Below are 17,919 nucleotides of genomic sequence, written 5' to 3'. Positions count from 1 at the left end.
CATCTATATAAAAACGAGTTGTTTGTATGCATGTTTGTTTGTTTTTAAAAAGAGCGTTTGGATATGACGTCATTATTAGTACATACGGCTTTGTATATGCACAGACAATGGGAAAGCCAAGAATGTTGTATATTCGCAATTTTTACGTAGTTTGAATCACATATATAAATTTATCTATATTCACAGGTGGGACACAGGGACACAACTACAATGGCGCGTAACTAATATGGTGCGTAACGACTTACTTGCGCGGGGGGGGCTTGGGGGGGCGCGAAGCGCCCCACCAAATAGGTGTTGGGGTGGCACGAAGCGCCTTATATATATATATATATATATATATATATATATATATATATATATATATATAAATAAGTTGTCTGTCTGTCTGTGGATCTGTGGATCTGTGGATCAGGTGACGTCATGTTTCGGCTGACGTCATGAAATTAGTTGCCGTCATTTTTGCTATGAAGGTGACGTCATTCAAGTTATATAAGACATATGTTCGCGTAGAAATCTATTAATGTTTAAGTTTACAATGACTGATGAAGATGCTCAAAGAGTCTATGCCAAAAAACTTGCTGCTGATAGAGAAAGTCAGAAAAGAAAGCGTGCCGAGGAACTACCAGAGCAACGCGAAAGCAGACATGCTGCTAAAAGAGAAAGTGAAAAAAGAAGGCGTGCCGAGGAATCAAAAGACCAGCAGGGAAACAGGCTTGAGGCTGATAGAGAAAGAAAGAACAGAAAGCATGCCGAGGAACTACCAGAGCAACGCAGAAGCAGACTTGCTGCTAAAAGAGAAAGTGAAAAAAGAAGGCGTGCCGAGGAATCAAAAGACCAGCAGGGAAACAGGCTTGAGGCTGATAGAGAAAGAAAGAACAGAAAGCATGCCGAGGAACTACCAGAGCAACGCAGAAGCAGACTTGCTGCTAAAAGAGAATGTGAAAAAAGAAGGCGTGCCGAGGAATTACAAGAACAGCAAGAAATCAGGCTTGCTGCTGATAGAGAAAGTAAGAAAAGAAAGCGTGCCGAGGAATCACAAGAACAGCAAGAAATCAGGCTTGCTGCTGATAGAGAAAGTAAGAAAAGAAAGCGTGCCGAGGAATTACAAGAACAGCAAGAAATCAGGCTTGCTGCTGATAGAGAAAGTAAGAAAAGAAAGCGTGCCGAGGAATCAGAGCAATCTGAAAGTTATCGCCTGGCATTCAGGTACAACCCAGTCGATGATTATAGCTTGAGTAGATGTGTTCAAATCGGGACAATGTCTAAAATTTGTCCCTATTGCAAGGCCTTGAAATTCAATGATGAAACAATGGGAATGTGTTGCGCCTCAGGAAAAGTTAAACTTCCTCTATTGGCTGCACCACCAGAGCCATTGAAGACTTTCCTTACTGGAACTACGTCAGAATCTAAGCGTTTTTTGTCAAAAAACACACAATACAACTCATGTTTCCAAATGACGTCGTTTGGAGCCCAAATCGAAAATCCAGATCAATTTATGTCTACTTTCAAAGTAAAAGGGCAAATTTATCATAAAGCAGGGTCCCTTCTACCATTCTCAGGCGAGAATCATAAATTTTTACAATTGTACTTCATCAGTGATAGAAATTCTGAATTGAATGCACGTTGCGAAATTTCTCCCAACGTTCGATCTAAAAATGATATAGCGTTGGCAATTGCGTCGTCCGGAATAGCCGCAACATTGCTGCCTGGTGGAAGAACTGCTCATTCCGCTTTGAAATTGCCTCTGAACTTGCATTCTACAGAAACTCCCACGTGCAATATTTCCAAATCATCTGGGATGGGTAAAGTATTGCAGCAATGCAAACTTATTATTTGCGATGAGTGCACAATGGCACACAAAAAATCGCTCGAGGCTCTGGATCAATGCTTGAAAGATTTGCGAGGGAAGTCGAAACCCTTTGGCAGCACCTTAATATTGCTTGCGGGAGATTTCAGGCAAACATTACCTATAATACCTAGATCAACTCCTGCAGACGAAATGAATGCTTGCCTGAAAAATTCTAATTTATGGGCACACGTAAAAACATTAAAATTAACTACAAATATGCGTGTCCGATTGCAAAACGATGACTCTGGTCAAACATTTTCAGATCAATTGCTGGCAATGGGAAACGGAAAGCTCCCAGTAGACTCAATTTCAGGACGTATACAACTACCTGCTGATTTCTGTAATTTAGTGACGTCCAAAAATGAATTGATTGAAAAAGTTTTTCCGAATATTCTAAAAAATTATAAAAATAATAAATGGCTAAGTGAAAGAGCGATTCTCGCACCCAAAAATATAGACGTCCACGAAATCAACAATATTGTTTTGACCAAGATTCAAGACCAGGCAGTCCTTTACAAGTCAGTCGACACAGTTTTGGAACCAAATGAAGCGGTTAATTATCCATCTGAATTTTTAAATTCCATAGATCTTTCAGGGTTTCCACCACACGTGCTACAACTAAAAATAGGCGTACCAATAATACTTTTAAGAAATATAAACCCACCAAAGCTTTGCAATGGCACTCGACTTGCCGTAAAAAAACAATGGAAAGCCTAATAGAGGCCACAATCCTGACAGGGCCTTTTGAGGGTGAGGCTGTTCTTATTCCTCGCATTCCCATGATTCCAACAGATCTGCCTTTTCAATTTAAAAGATTGCAATTCCTAATTCGATTAGCATTTGCAATCACCATTAACAAAGCACAAGGTCAATCATTAGAAAAATGTGGTATTGATCTTAATACTGATTGTTTTTCCCATGGACAATTGTACGTTGCATGTTCGAGGGTCGGTAAACCTGACAATCTATTTATATGCAGCGAGAATTGGACAGCGAAGAATTTTGTATATTCGCAAGTTTTACGCAGTTAATTTGTATTTCGGAACCAAATGAAGCGGTTAATTATCCATCTGAATTTTTAAATTCCATAGATCCTTCAGGGTGTCCACCACACCTGCTACAACTAAAAATAGGCGTACCAATAATACCTTTAAGAAATATCAACCCACCAAAGCTTTGTAATGGCACGCGACTTGCCGTAAAAAAAAAACAACGGAAAACCTAATAGATGCCACAATCTTGACAGGGCCTTATGAGGGTGAGGCTGTTCTTATTCCTCGCAATCCCATGATTCCAACGGATCTGCTTTTTCAATTTAAAAGATTGCAATTCCCAATTCGATTAGCATTTGCAACCACTATCAACAAAGCTCAAGGGCAATCACTAGAAAAATGCGGTATAGATCTTAATACAGATTGCTTTACCAATGTACAATTGTATGTTGCATCTTTGAGGGTCGGTAAACCTGACAATCTATTTATACGCACAGACAATGGGACAGCGAAGACTGTTGTATATTCACAAGTTTTACGTAGTTAATTTGTATTGTATCTATCTATCTATCTATTTATATAAAAACGAGTTGTGTGTATGCATGTTTGTTTGTTTGTAAAAAGAGCGTTTGCATATGACGTCATTATTAGTACTTACGGCTTTGTATATGGACAGACAATGGGAAAGCCAAGAATGTTATATATTCGCAATTTTTACGTAGTTTGAAACACATATATAAATCTATCTATATTCACAGGTGGGACACAGGGACACAACTACAATGGCGCGTAACTAATATGGCGCGTAAATAATATGGCGTGACGACTTACGCGCGGGGGGGCTTGGGGGGGCGCGAAGAGCCCCACCAACTAGGTGTTGGGGTGGCGCGAAGCGCCACCCCAACAGCTAGTATATATATATATATATATATATATATATATATATATATATATATATATATATATATATATATATATATATATATCATGAAAAGAGAAATCACCAATGCAACAACACAAACACAAGAAAAACGAAAAAGAAAAAAGAAAAGAGAGACAGAAGGAGAAAAGGAAGACTATTTTCCTAAATTAGTGATTAATATAGACCAGCACTTGAATGAGGCCTTAACCCTACTCATCCATACAATCACATAGGTCAAACAGCATAGCCATACACAATCAACCATAAACAATAATCCATGGACAGGCAGTCATGTCGTCAATAAGTATAAGTCGTCATTTACCAAACAATAGAAAAAATAATATAGACAAATAATTCAGAGGCAACACCCAACATAAGGGCTCATCAGGAGAATACACTGGCCTATATAGGGTTTCGCCACTTTAAATTCTCTACCAAGCACAGTGTTGTGGCTACCACAGAATATCCATGGCATCCCTGTGTCAGGTATCACCCCCAAAATATATGCCTATGAAAGAAAAAAAAATAGCAAATGTAAAACAACCAAGTAAAACCAAAACAAGCTTATCCTGTTAATATATCCCTCTTTTTAGCAACAATAGGTAAACTAAATATTATAAATTTTACCAAATCACAAATATTAACACATTGCAAAAAACCTGAATGAACTAAACAATTATAGAATTCATTTTTACCATTTAGCTAATTTTTAAGAAAATCCGCTCAATTAGAAACACAATTCAAAATAAATGGCAATGCGACAACATTTCTCGAACCTCCGAAATTAGTTGAAAATTTCTTTAAGTATTTCTAGATAATTCTTTTGATATTTATTTAAAAGTTCGTTATAATGAAAACTAAATTTTTTAAATTGCCAAGTTAATTTATTTGCAGAAAAACCTCTTGATATCAATTTTTGGCTTAAGATTTTACATCTATTTTTAAAATCAATATAATTACTAATAATCCTTGCATAACGAAGTTACTGTGAGAATAACACTAAATATGTGATATTTGAGTGTATATTACTTTCAGGGAATGGGAAACTAATCACTTCAAAATCAAAATCATCCGTTTTATTATACATTTTAAAACTTAATTTATTATTATCACAAATATTAGTATTTAAATCTAAGAAATGATCTTCATGACCAGCGCCATGACTAGGCTCAAGAATAAGCTCTGATGGATATATATTCTTAGAAATATCAATGAAATCCTTACAATTTAAGACCAAAATATCATCTAAATATCTTTTATTATTTGACAAAGCATGTTTTAACTTAATTGGATAATTCTTATCCATCATATGTTTATATCCTAGTTGACTTAAAAACAAGTCAACCCATAAATGGGCTGGCATTCCCCCCATGGGAATTCCCACAATTTGCTTGTACAAATCACCCCCAAATCTTATATAAGTATTGTATAAACAAATTCTAATAACTCAAAAATCATATCCAAGCTGTAACATCTCAAGTTAACTGTAGTATTAAAGCAATTTGTCCATATAGCTTTTTTATTATAAATGTCTATTTTTAAGAACCTTTTACTAGATAAGAGGAAAGATTTCTTGATAACAGTTTTTAAATTATCAAACACTACATTAAGTGATAAAATAGTATACATTGTCGCAAAATCGAAACAATCAATTCTTTTAGCTGAAACCATTGCTAAAAAATCTATCACCTGCAGTGAATTATTAACACTCCGATATGGATTAAAATTCGAAAATTGTTTAATACCAGAACAATAGGTTTTAAGTTTATTTACAATTTCCTTTAAAATTCAAGAGAGGTATGTAGCATCGAATTGGGAATTGGAATATTTTAAATTGAAAAGGCAGATCCGTTGGAATCATCAAAATGCGAGTAATAAGATCAGCCTCACCTTCGAAAGGCCCTGTGAAGATTGTTGCCTCTATTACGTTTTCCATTGTGTTTTTTTTTAATCACGTTTCGTTGCAAAGCTTTGGTGGTTTCATATTTTGCGACAGTATTATTGGTACGCCTATTTTTAGTTGTAGCACATGTGGTAGAAACCCTGGAAGATCCAGGAAATTTAACAATTCTGATGGATAGTTAACCGCTTCATTTGATTCCAGAACTGTGTCCACTGACTTTTAAATGACTGAATGGTCTCGAATCTTAATATTGTTGATTTCATGGTTGTCTTTGTTCTTGGCTACCTGAATTATTCGTTCACTTAGCCATTTTGATTTTTTTAATTGGTTAGAATATTCGAAAACACCTTTTTTTATTTATTTATTTTTTAAGATTTTTATATTTTTTTCCCTTTTTTATGATAGATTGTAAATAGTGTATCAGACAAATAAACAGACAAACAAACAGTATATTTTTTATAAGTGTACTGTGGTACCTGTGAATACATATTGTATTATTGAATACTTGATTAATATAGAGTGGTATAAATAATGGAAGTGACTTGAACTTGAAAGTGGCTCAAAGAGTTAATGCCAAAAGGCTTGCGGCTAAAACCGAAAGTAAGAAAAGAAAGCGAGACGAAGAACCACAAGAACAATGTGAAAACAGGCTCGTGGCTCAAAGAGATAATACAAACAGAAAGCTTGCCGAGGAATCACAAGAAAATCTTGAAAACAGGCTTGAGGCTCAAAAAGAAATTACCGAAAAAAATCATGCAGAGGAATCACAAAAAACGTGAAAACAGGCTTGCGGCTCAAAGAGATAATTCCAAAAGAAAGCGGAATCACAAGAGCAACGTCAAAATTATCGCCTGGCATTCAGGTACAGCCCAGTCGATGATTATAGCTTGATTAGATGTGTTCGAAACGGGACTATGTCTAAAATTTGTCCCTATTGAACCGCCTTGAAATTTAATGGTGAAACAATGGGAATTTGTTGCGCCACAGGAAACGTTAAACTTCCACAACTGGCTGCACCACCAGAGCCATTGAAGACTATGACGTTACAGACCGGAACACAAATGATGACCGGAACACAAGGAATATAAATGAAGACCGGGACTCTCAAAGTGAAATTACAGACCAGGACAAGGGGATAAAAATGACGACCGGGAAACAGGGAATATAACTGACGACAGGGACACTCAAAGAGAAATTACAGACCGAAATACCGCCACACGAATGATGACCGGGACACCAAGACATAGGGAATATAAATGACAACCGGAACACAGGGACACGACTACAACGGGGACGCCGGAAGGGCACAGGAAGGATATATGACGATGGGACACAGTGAATATTCTATTAGCAATCACTATCAACGAAACTCAAGGGCAATCTTTAAGAAAATGCGGTATAGATCTGAATACGGATTGTTATCCCATAGACAATTATATGTTGCATGTTCAAAAGTTGGAAAAACCTGACAATCTATTTATACGCACAGACAATGGGACTGTGAAGAATATTGAATATTCACAAGTTTCACACAGTTAAAAACATATATATATATATATATATATATATATATATATAAATATATATATATATATATATATAAATAAGTTGTCTGTCTGTGTGTCTGTCTGTCAGGTGACGTCATGTTTCTGTGTCGACTGACGTCATGAAGTTAGTTGTCGTCATTTTTGCTATGACGGTGACGTCATTAAAGATATTTAAGACATGCGTTGACGTAGAAATCTATTAATGTTTAACTTTAAAATGACTGATGAACTTACAATGGCAACAGCCGAGGAAGATGCTCAAAGAGTCTATGCCAAAAAACGTGCTGCTGATAGAGAAAGTCAGAAAAGAAAGCGTGCCAAAGAATCAAAAGAACAGCAAGGAAACAGGCTTGAGGCTGATAGAGAAAGAAAGAACAGAGAGCTTGCCGAGGAAGTACCAGAGCAACGCGAAAGCAGACTTGCTGCTAAAAGAGAAAGTGAAAAAAGAAGGCGTGTCGAGGAGCTACCAAAGCAACATGAAACCAGACTTGCTGCTAAAAGAGAAAGTGAAAAAAGAAGGCGTGCTGAGGAATCACAAGAACAGCAAGAAATCAGGCTTGCTGCTGATAGAAAAAGTAAGAAAAGAAAGCGTGCCGAGGAATCAGAGCAACCTGAAAGTTATCGCCTGGCATTCAGGTACAGCCCAGTCGATGATTATAGCTTGAGTAGATGTGTTCAAATCGGGACTCTGTCTAAAATTTTTCCCTATTGCAAGGCCTTGAAATTCAATGGTGAAACAATTGGAATGTGTTGCGCCTCAGGAAAAGTTAAACTTCCTCTATTGGCTGCACCACCAGAGCCATTGAAGACTTACCTTACTGGAACTACGTCAGAATTTAAGCGTTTTTTTGAAATAAATCAGAAAATATAACTCATGTTTCCAAATGACGTCGATTGGAGCCCAAATCGAAAATCCAGATCAATTTATGTCTACTTTCAAAGTAAAAGGGCAAATTTATCATAGAGCAGGGTCCCTTCTACCATTCTCAGGCGAGAATCATATATTTTTACAATACCTTGAGATATTATTCTTCATAAGCGAAACGCTCAGTTGTTAAGAATTGCTGAAACTCATCGATGCTACGATGCCCTACAATATCCTATCATTTTATGGCATGGAGCCGACTGCTATCACTTTAATATTAAATTGATGAATCCAGCCAGTAACAAAGAAATGAATAAGAAATGCAATGCAATGTATTACTATTCCTATAGACTAATGATTCGGCAGGATGAAGAAAATTATATTTTAAAATGCCGTGAATTGTTTCACCAATTCGTCGTTGATAGGTATGCTAAAATTGAATCAGAACGTTTGCTATATATCCGCCTGAATCAGACCAAGCTCCGCTCTGAACAATACATTCATTTGCGAGATGCAGTTATAAATGACGGTAATACCACAAACGTTAGAAGATTAACAATTTTACCTTCGTCATATGCTGGCAGTCCCCGTTATATGCATGAATATGTTCAAGATGCTATTGCGTATGTTCGTCTCTATGGTCGTCCAGATTTATTTATTACATTTACATGTAATCAATCTTGTGACGAGATACTGCAGCTTTTACTTCAAAGACAATCGTCGGTTCATAGACATGACATTACGGCCCGTGTCTTCCGGCAAAAGTTGAAATCACTGATAAACTACATAGTAAAACTTGAAGCGTTTGGGTCAGTGCGATGCTGGATGTACTCAGTGGAATGGCAAAAAGAGGTTTGCCACACGCACATATACTAATCTGGCTACATAAAAAAATTACTTCGAACGAGATTGATGATGTGATTTCCGCTGAAATTCCTGATGAAAATGTCGAAAAGGGGTTACATGATATTATTGTAAAAAATATGATACATGGACCTTGCGGTGCACTGAACGAAAATTCACCATGCCTGGCCAAAGGAAGGTGCACAAAGCAATATCCTCGACTTTTAGTATCCAACACAATTACTGGCAATGATGGTTACCCACAATATAGAAGAAGATCTACTGAAGATGGCGGTAAAACAGCAATAATAAAGAAGCGTAACGGTACCACCATCGAAGTAGATAACCAGTGGGTTGTTCCATATTCCCCATTATTATCAAAAACATTTAATGCACACATAAACGTTGAATACTGTAACTCCGTAAAGGCAATCAAATACATATGTAAATACTTCAAAAAAGGCAGTGACATGGCCGTTTTTGGCTTGCAGCCCAAAATCAAAGATATCGACGAAATCGTACAATATAAGGCTGGAAGACACATAAGCAGTATTGAAGCTGTTTGGCGAATTCTTTTATTCCCGATACATGAACGTAGTCCAGCTGTTGTTCACTTAGCGGTACATTTACAGAATGGTCAACGTGTTTATTTCTCGGAAACCAACGTGCAGCAAAGAGCCCTGAATCCATCGGATACAAAGTTAACCGGTTTCTTTTCGCTTTGCAAAAATGATTCTTTTGTAAAAAAATACTGCTGCATACTGAAGTGCCTTCGTATTACACGTGGAATACTAAAAATGAAGTATTTGAACGTCGAAAACAGGGTAAGTCAGTCGACGGCCAACCTACCATCTTCAAAGATACCACGATTGGAAGACTCTACACCGTTCATCCCAATCAACATGAATGCTTCTTTCTACGCCTGCTTTTGGTGAATGTATCCGGTCCGACATCCTTTTTAGCATTTGAGAACTGTAAACAGTACTATACATGACACTTACCGTAGTGCATGCCAAGCTCTGAATTTGTTGGAGAATGACCCACACTGGGAGAACTGCATCAATGACGCGTGCGAAACGTCAGCCCCAAATCAAATTCCTGCATTGTTTGGCATCATTTTAACAACTTGCTCCCCATCAGCTCCTACAGAGTTATGGGAAAAATATAAGTCATCCGAAGATGACTTATCTTGAGTGCACATTGGCACACAAAAAATCGTTCGAGGCTCTTGATCAATGCTTGAAAGATTTGCGAGGGAAGTCGAAAGCCTTTAGCAGCACATTCCTATTACTTGCGGGAAATTTCAGGCAAACATTACCTATAATACCTAGATCAACTCCTGCAGACAAAATGAATGCTTACCTGAAAAATTCTAATTTATGGGCACATGTAAAAACATTAAAATTAACTACAAATATGCGTTTCCAATTGCAAAACGATGACTCTGGTCAAACATTTTCAGATCAATTGCTGGCAATTGGAAACGGAAAGCTCCCAGTAGACTCAATTTCAGGGCGTATACAACTACCTGCTGATTTCTGTAATTTAGTGACGTCCAAAAATGAATTGATTGAAAAAGTATTTCCGAAAATTCTAAAAAATTGTAAAAATAATAAATGGCTAAGTGAAAGAGCGATTCTCGCACCCAAAAATATAGACGTCCACGAAATCAACAATATTGTTTTGACCAAGATTCGAGACCAGGCAGTCCTTTACAAGTCAGTCGACACAGTTTTGGAACCAAATGAAGCGGTTAATTATCCATCTGAATTTTTAAATTCCGTGGATCTTTCAGGGTTTCCAACACACGTGCTACAACTAAAAATAGGCGTACCAATAATACTTTTAAGAAATATCAACCCACCAAAGCTTTGCAATGGCACACGACTTGCCGTAAAAAAAAAATGGAAAACGTATTAGAGGCCACAATCTTGACACGGCCTTTCGAGGGTGAGGCTGTTCTCATTCCTCGCCTTCCCATGATTCCAACGGATCTGCCTTTTCAATTTAAAAGATTGCAATTTCCAATTCGATTAGCATTTGCAATCACCATTAACAAAGCTCAAGGTCAATCATTAGAAAAATGTGGTATAGACCTTAATACTGATTGTTTTCCCCATGGACAATTGTACGTTGCATGTTCGAGGGTCGGTAAACCTGACAATCTGTTTATATGCAGCGATAATTGGACAGCGAAGAATGTTGTATATTCGCAAGTTTTACGCAGTTAATTTGTATTGTATTTATCTATGTATATAAAAACGAGTTGTGTGTATGCATTTTTGTTTGTTTATAAAAAGAGCGTTTGCATATGGCGTCATTATTAGTACATACGGCTTTGTATGTGCACAGACAATGGGATAGCCAAGAATGTTGTATATTCGCAATTTTTACGTAGTTTGAAACACATATATAAATCTATCTATATTCACAGGTGGGACACAGGGACACAACTACAACGGCACGTAACTAATATGGCGCGTAACGACTTACGCGCGCGGGGGGGCTTTGGGGGGCGCGAAGCGCCCCAACAACTAGGTGTTTGGGTGGTGCGAAGCGCCACCCCAACAGCTAGCATATATATATATATATATATATATATATATATATATATATATTCACAGGTGGAACACATAGACACAACTACAATGGCGCGTAACTAATATGGCGCGTAACGACTTACGCGCACGCGGGGTTAGGGGCCTGGGAGGGCACGAAGCGCAACAAAAACAGCTAGTATATACGTAAGAAAGCTCTCATTTTAATACCTGACGTTATATTTAAAATGACATCTTATCTACTATATAAATATTTGCTGCTCAGAGAGAAAATAACACTTATATTGTGGCTCAAAGAGAAAGTATCACTAATGTCAAATTGAAATTATCCTATAATGTCACCAAAAACGGAACACCAGGAGGAAACATCAGAATAGGAAAACCCAGCTTTTGGCTGAAAGAAAACGTAAAAAGAAAAATACGTGGCGGGGAATTACCAAAGTATATTAGAAGAATTACCATATGTATATCAGCAAGTTTTACGCATTTGAAAATTAGCACCCTACAAACGTGGTGCTGTTGTTTTATTTATTTAATAAATTTGTCCATGTTTATTTCTATGTTTATATTTATGCCTGTATCTACGTCTATGTGCACTTCCATATCACTATCTCTGTCTTTGTCTATATTGGTGTCTGTGTCTATCGCTGTGAATATGTCTATGCTTACGCCTATGACTTTTTCTATTTCTATGTCTTTGTATGTGTCTATCTATGTCAATGAATATGTCTATGTCTATATCTATGCTAATGTCCATGGTATAGATCTGTCTATGACTATGTCTATATCTGTGTGTATTTTTACATAGAAGTCTTACACTGATTGACAGAAATCAGTGGACAATCAATGTTAGAAATCAGTAGACAATCAGTGCTAGAAATCAGTAGACGATCAGTGTTACAAATCATTAGGTTAGTCATTCAATCAGTCATTGTTAGAAATCAGCTAACATTTCCTTTTTTTTCAGTTTTTTTTTAGGTTTTTTCCTTTTTTTATGAAAGATAGTGTAACAAACGGACCGACTGCTCGTGTAACAGTATTAACGGTAATGTAATAGACGGACAATACATTTTTATATAGATGGAAGATATATATATATATATATATATATATATATAGCAAAAAAAAGCAAATGTAGAACAACCATTTAACACCAAAACAAGCTTATCTTGTAAATATATTCCTCTGCTTAGCAGCAGTAAGCAAACTAAATGTGAAAAATTTTACCAAATCACAAATATTAACTCTTTGCGAAAAACGTGAACGAACTAAAACTATTGCAGATTTCATTTTATTTAAGAATTAACGACGCTTTTTGACTACTAAGGTCCCTGCGTCGGCCCTGCAGTGCATTCCTGCAGCATGATTCGATCTCTGGGTCCCGTATTATAAAGCTAAGGTCAAATCCACTGCGCCACCACAGGACACAGATTTCAATAGTACCACGTGGCTATTTTTGAAAAATCCGCTCATTTAGACACAATTCACAATTCACAAAATAGATGGCGCTGCATCAACTTTTCGCGAACCAGTTTACTATTAGTAGCTTTTTCTCGCTCTACATTTATAATGCTAAGAATGGGAGAGTACCTTTTATATTATCTTATTTCATATCGAAAATAATGAAAAAAAATTGGCGCAAACCTAGTTGGTGGGGGCGCTTCGCCCCCCCCCCCCCCTCCCCCACGCGCGTAAGTTGTTACGTGCCATATTAGTTACACGCCATTGTAGTTGTGTCCCTGTGTCCCACCTGTGAATATGGATAGATATATATATGTTTTTAACTACGTAAAATTTGCGAATATACAACATTCTTGGCTGTCCCATTGTCTGTGCATGTACAAAGCCTTATATACTTACAATGACGTCATATGCAAACGTTCTTTTTATAAACAAACAAACATGCATACATAAAACTCTATATAGATAGATAAATAGATAGATAGCTATACATATGCAATACAAATTAACTACATAAAACTTGTGAATATACAACATTCTTCGCTGTCCCATTGTCGTTGCATATAAATACATTGTCAGGTTTACCGACCCGCGAACATGCAAAATACAATGTTCCATGGCAAAAACAATCTGTATTAAGATCTATACCGCATTTTTCTAATGATTGACCTTGATCTTTGTTGATGGTGATTGCAAATGCTAATTGAATTGGGAATTACAATCTTTTAAATTGAAAAAGCAGAGGCGTTGGAATCATGGGAATGCGAGGAATAAGAACAGCCTCACCCTCAAAAGGCCCTGTCAAGATTGTTGCCTCTATTATGTTTTCTATTGTTTTTTTTTACGGCAAGTCACGTGCCATTGCAAAGCTTTGGTGGGTTGATATTTCTTAAAAGTATTATTGGTAGGCCTATTTTTAGTTGTAGCACGTGTGGTGGAAACCCAAGGAGATCCAGGGAATTTAAAATTTCATATGGATAATTAACCGCTTCATTCGTTTCCAAAACTGTGTCGATTGACTTGTAAAGGACTGCCTGGTCTCGAATCTTGGTCAAAAACGTATTGTTGATTTCGTTGAAGTCTTTATTCTTGACTGCCAGAATCACTCATTCACTCAGCCATTTATAATTTTTATGATTGGTTAGAATATTAGGAAATACTAACAATATTGTTGATTTCGTGGACGTCTATATTTTTGGGTGCAAGAATCGCTCTTTCACTTAGCCATTTATTATTTTTATAATTGTTTAGAATATTCGGAAATACTTTTTCAACCAATTCATTTTTGGACGGCACTAAATTACAGAATTTTGGAGGCAGTTGTATACGTCCTTAAATTGAGTCTACTGGGAGCTTTCCGTTTCCAATTGCCAGCAATTGATCTGAAAAGGTTTGACCACAGTCATCGTTTTGCAATCGGACATGCATATTTGTAGTTAATTTTAATATGTTTACGTGAACCCATAAATTAGAATTTTTCAGGCAAGCATTCATTTCGTCTGCAGGGGTTGATCTAGGTATTATAAGTAATGTTTGCCTGAAAACTCCAGCAAGCAATATTAATATGCTGCCAAAGGGTATCGAATTTCCTCTCGAATCTCGCAATGATTGCTCCAGAGCCTCAAGCGATTTTTTGTGTGCCATTGTGCACTCGTCCCAAATAATAAGTTTGCATTGCTGCAATACTTTACCCATCCCAGATGATTTGGAAATATTGCGCGTGTGAGTTTCTGTAGAATGCAAATTCGCAGGCAATTTCAAAGCGGAATGAGCAGTTCTTCCACCAGGCAGCAACGTTGCGGCTATTCCGGACAACTTAATTGCCAACGGTATATAATCTTTTGATCAAATTGATGCCAGAATCAGTTTTATCACAAACATTTTACCAGTACCTACAGGCGCATCCAAAAAGAAAATTTCTCCAGCGTTGTTATAGACACAATGCATTATCGTATAATAAATGTCTTTTTGCTCAGACGTTAACTTAGAAATGTTATTTTGAACATACACCAATAGATCACTCGTACTGTAACTTTGTTCACGATCCAATTCTACACATGTCGAAACAGCAGCGATACTGTTAGGTGAAGGCATCCCCAAATCCTGAAGAGGTTTGTTTGCCATAAGTACGCACAAATCTTCTATAATAACTAAAGTGTAGTTTTAAATTCTGATGTAAAATCAAAAGTCATATCTGACGTCTCTAACCGTTTTCGATGGAGTATATCTTTGGACATTTTCCATGCACTACGGTAAGTGTCATGTATAGTACCGTTTGCAGTTCTCAAATACTCAAAGGACGTTGGACTGGGTATATTCACCAAAAGCAGGCTTAGAAAGAAGCATTCAAGTTGATTGGGGTGAATGGTGTAGAAAATTTCTATCGTGGCATCTTTGAAGATTGTAGGTTGGCCGTAATCACACTTACCCTGTTTTGGACGTTCAAATGATCTATTTTTAACATTCCACATATAATACGAGGGCACTTCAGTATACAGTAGTTTTTTTGCAAAATAATCATTTTGGCATAACGAAAAGAAAGCAGTTAACGTTGTATCCGGTGGATTCTTTTCTGATGTTTGATAAACAACGCTTAGATTCTGACGTCGTTCCAGTAAACAAAATCTTCAATGGCTCTGGGGGTACAGCCAGTTGAGGAAGTTTAACCTTTCCTGAGGCGCATCATTCCCATGCCTATTTTCACGTTGCTCTTGTGATTCCTCGAAACGTCTTCTTTTTTTACTTTCTCTTTCAGCAGCGAGTCATTTTTCGTGTTGCTCTGGTAGTTCCCCGACACGCCTTCGTTGCCATAAATTGCACATTCCTAATCTGGCCCTTTCTCTTTGAACCGCCAGCCTGGTTTTGTTTTTTGGCAACATTCTATCTTTTTCTATGTTTTTCAATTTGTCAATGTTCATTCTAACATTGACAGTTGGAAAAATCTTTACGTCCCAAGCATCGGCACGCTTTCTTTTGGCATTATCTCTTGAAGCCGCAAGCCTGTTTTCACGTTGCTCTTGTGATTCTTCGACACGCCTTCTTTTTTTACTTTCTCTTTCAGCAGCAAGTCTGGTTTCGTGTTTTTCTGGTAGTTCCTTGACACGCATTCATTGACGTAAATTGCACATTCCTAATCTGGCCCTTTCTCTTTGAACCGCAAGCCTGGTTTTGCTTTTTGGTAACATTCCATTTTTTTTTTCAATGTTTTTCAATTTGTCAATGTTGATTCTAATTTTGACAGTTGGAAAAGTCTTTACGTGCCAAGCATACTAAAGCTCAACAATTTATAATAAATCTCAAAATTTTGAGTATCTGTTTTAAGGTTTTCGAATTACTTTAATCTATTGTCAAAATATGTTGAAATATTTGTGCAATTCCCAGTATTTACATTTTTATTCTTTTTTTTAATTTTTTTTTTTTTTTAGTTTTTTTCTTCTCTTTTAGTTTTTTAGCTTCTTCTATTTATATGTATATATATATATATTTATATATATATATATATATATATATATATATATATATATATATATATATATATATATATCTATATATATAAAAATAAGTTGTCTGTGGATGGATGGATGGATGGATGTGTGGATGGATGTGTCAGGTGACGTCACCTGAAAAAACTGGATTAGGTGACGTCAAAACTGAAAAAACTAAAAAAAGGCAAAAACTACAAAAAAAACTAAAAACTAATAAAAAAAATAAAAAAGCTAAAAAACTAAAAAAACTATAAAGGTAAAAACCAATAAAAAACTAAAAAAAAAACTGAAAAAACTAAAAAAAGGCAAAAACTACAAAAAAAAAACTAAAAACTAATAAAAAAAGTAAAAAAGCTAAAAAACTAAAAAAACTAAAAAAACTAAAAAAAGGTAAAAAACTAAAAAAATAAAAAATAAAAAAAAACTAAAAAAAAGGAAAAAACTGAAAAATAAGCTAAAATAAAGGTAAAAACCAATAAAAAACTAAAAAAAAAAGGAAAAAACTAATAAATGACGACACTCAAAGAGAAAGCGACCAGGACAAAAAACTAAAAAAAAAGGCAAAAACTACAAAAAAACTAAAAACTAATAAAAAAAATAAAAAAGCTAAAAAACTAAAAAAACTAAAAAAAGGTAAAAAACTAAAAAAACTAAAAACTAAAAAAAAACTAAAAAAGGTAAAAACTAAAAGAACTAAAAAAGAAAAAAATAAATGACGACACTCAAAGAGAAAGCGACCAGGACAAAAGGAATGTTCGATTAGCAATCAACAAAGCACCGGGACACAGGGAGTATAAATGACGACCAGGACACAAGTAAAAAAAAAAATTAACAAAACTAAAAAGAAGGTAAAAACTACAAAAAAACTAAAAAGAAAAAAAAACTAAAAACTAATAAAAAAACTAAAAAATCTAAAAATCTAAATAAACTAAAAAAGAAAAAAAAAGGAAAAAAATAAAGGAGAAAAACAAAACTAAAAAACGAATGTATATACAGACCGGTACACCGGGATACAAATGACGACCGGGACACAGGGAATATAAATAACGACCGGGACACAGGGACACAACTACAACGGGGACACCGGGGGAAACAGGGGGATATAAATGACGACCGGGACAAAAAAACTAAAAAGAAATAAAAACTAAAAACTAATAAAAAAAGCTAAAAAATCTAAAAATCTAAATAAGCTAAAAAAGAAAAAAAAAGGAAAAAAATAAAGGAGAAAAACAAAACTAAAAAACGAATGTATATACAGACCGGGACACCGGGATACAAATGATGACCGGGACCCGGGACACAGGGAATATAAATGACGACCGGGACACAGGGACACAACTACAACGGGGACACCGGGGGAAACAGGGGGATAACCTGACAATCTATTTATATGCAAAGACAATGGGACAGCAAAGAATGTTGTATATTCGCAAGTTTTACGTAGTTAAAACCATATATATATATATATCTATATTCACAGGTGGGACATAGGGA

This window comes from Artemia franciscana, chromosome 20 (genome assembly GCF_032884065.1).
Source record: "Artemia franciscana chromosome 20, ASM3288406v1, whole genome shotgun sequence".
NCBI lineage: Eukaryota > Metazoa > Arthropoda > Branchiopoda > Anostraca > Artemiidae > Artemia > Artemia franciscana.
The sequence above is the reverse complement of the archived record's forward strand: the minus strand, read 5'-3'. Positions refer to the sequence as shown.